This window comes from Zea mays, chromosome 7 (genome assembly GCF_902167145.1).
Source record: "Zea mays cultivar B73 chromosome 7, Zm-B73-REFERENCE-NAM-5.0, whole genome shotgun sequence".
NCBI classification, from domain to species: Eukaryota; Viridiplantae; Streptophyta; class Magnoliopsida; order Poales; family Poaceae; genus Zea; species Zea mays.
Genome location: NC_050102.1, coordinates 96,665,249 through 96,667,896, shown reverse-complemented (window position 1 = coordinate 96,667,896; position 2,648 = coordinate 96,665,249).

Here is a 2,648-nt window from a genome sequence, read left to right as displayed (position 1 = left end):
GTAGCAAATGTGCCAACAGGAAAAGGAAAACAAAGAAGGCCATGGTAGAACATATTTGGAAGAATGGATTTACGCCGGACTATACTTGGTGGATCTTCCATGGTGAAGCGCATCGCATGAGAGAGGAGGTGGTGAGACAACGTGTCGAGGATTACGATGCTGATGCCGGGGTAGCGGACATGTTGAACGACTATCACGAGGAACAGTTCGCCAAAGGACGTATGGAGGACGAGCCAGAGGCGACCGCAAAGGCATTCTACGACATGTTTGATGCGGCACAAAAACCCCTTCACGGCAAGACAAAGGTTTCTCAACTGGATGCCATTGGGCGTATAATGGCGTTCAAGTCACAGTATAGCATGAGTCGAGACGCCTTCGATGGTTTGTTGACAGTTATTGGCAGCCTGCTTCCGGAGGATCACGTTCTGCCAAAGAGCATGTACGAGGCACAGAAACTCCTTCGTGCACTCAAGATGACGTATGAGCAGATACATGCTTGTCCGAAGGGCTGCGTCCTATTTAGGAAAGAACACACTGAGGCAAAGTACTGTCCGAAGTGTAAATCGTCTAGGTTCATGGAGGTAGACTGGTGATGGACAGAAGAGGCAGCTCGACATCCCCGTGACAATCCTACGCCACCTTCCGTTCATACCGAGGATCCAGCGTCTATACATGACAGAGGAATCCGCGAAACAGATGACATGGCACAAAAAAGGCAAACGATACAATCCTGACAAGATGGTTCACGCATCCGATGGTGAAGCATGGACCCACTTTGATGCCATTCACCATGAGAAAGCCAAAGAGGCCCGTAATGTTCGTGTTGCGCTGGCCACAGATGGGTTCAATCCCTATGGAATGACCGCTGCCCCATACACATGTTGGCCCGTGTTCGTTATCCCCATCAATCTCCCCCCTAGCGTATGCTTTCAAAGACAGAACATATTCGTGTCGTTGATAATTCCTGGACACCCGGGGAATAAAATGGGCGTGTACATGGAGCCTTTGATTGATGAATTGGTCCGTGCTTGGGAGGAAGGGGTATGGACGTACGACTGAGCTACGAAGACAAACTTAAACATGGTGATCTAATGATGAATTATTTTATTGTCATCGACTATTCATCATAGAAGGCCATAAGTGTTGTAGTAGGTGGGAGCCATTGCATGCGAGAGCAGCACAGTGCATTGCAAAGGAAGGATCAGTGAGAAAGAAAGGTACAGGACTAGAGTCGTCGAAGCAAGGTTAAGGGGCCGATTCCATTACAATCGGCTGCCAGGCACAATATTGTTGCACGTGGGCCAGGGCGCCTATGAGGTCCACACGTTAGCCCCCAAGGCCAAAGTGGGAAGGATTTTTCCCCAAAAGAAAGGGCTGGGGCAGAACGAAAAATGGCACAGCATCGAGTTCCAAGAACTCGAGCAGACACGTCTTGTCACATTGAAGAGATGCGGTGCACGATCGAACAGGGGAAGGAGAAATGAAGTGGCGGAAAATATAAAGAAAATGATGGTTTCGAAATTACCGTTGCCAAAACCAGGGGCATGTGTTATTACCGGATTTTAGCCCGGCCACAACACAGGGTGGGCCGCAAAGAGCGGCCCAAGGGGACAAAAGAACGTACCTCCATGTGGGAGCGACCTGGGATAAGCATCCATAATTTGTGCGGTGATTAGTTAGATGAAGAGTAGAAAAGATAGGACCCGTCTATTACACTAGGGTTAGAGAGTCCGTGGGACTACAAATATGTACTTGTAAACTGAAAGGGAATTAGGCTTACACCTAGTTCCTAAATAATTTTGGTGGTTGAATTGCCCAACACAAATAATTGGACTAACTAGTTTGCCCAAGTGTGTAGATTATACAGGTGTAAAAGGTTCACCCTCAGCCAATAAAAAGACCAAGTTTTGGATTCAATAAAGGAGCAAAGGGGCAACCGAAGGCACCCCTGGTCTGGCGCACCGGACTGTCCGGTGTGCCACCGGACAGTGAACAGTACCTGTCCGGTGCACCAGGGGACTCAGACTCAAACTCGCCACCGTCGGGAATTTCCAGGGCGACTCGGCTATAATTCACCGGACTGTCCGGTGTACACCGGACAGTGTCCGGTGCGCCAAGGGAGGTCGGCCTCAGGAACTCGCCAGCTTCGGGAAACGCCAACGGCTAGCCCGCTAAAATTCACCGGACTGTCCGGTGTGCACCGGACTGTCCGGTGCGCCTCCGAAGCAACGGTCATCTCCGCGCCAACGGCTCTCTGCCGCGCATTTAATGCGCCCTCTGCGCGCGCAGAAGTCAGAATCGCCCATGCTGGCACACCGGACATCAAACAGTACCTGTCCGGTGTGCACCGGACACCCAGGCGGGCCCACAAGTCAGAAGCTCCAACGGTCAGAATCCAACGGCAGTGATGACGTGGCAGGGGGCACCGGACTGTCCGGTGCGCCATCGAACAGACAGCCTTCCAACGGCCACTTTTGGTGGTTGGGGCTATAAATACCCCAACCACCCCACCATTCATTGCATCCAAGTTTTCCACTTCTCAACTACTACAAGAGCTCTAGCATTCAATTCTAGACACACCAAAAAGATCAAATCCTCTCCAATTCCACACAAAGCCCTAGTGACTAGTGAGAGTGATTTGCCGTGTT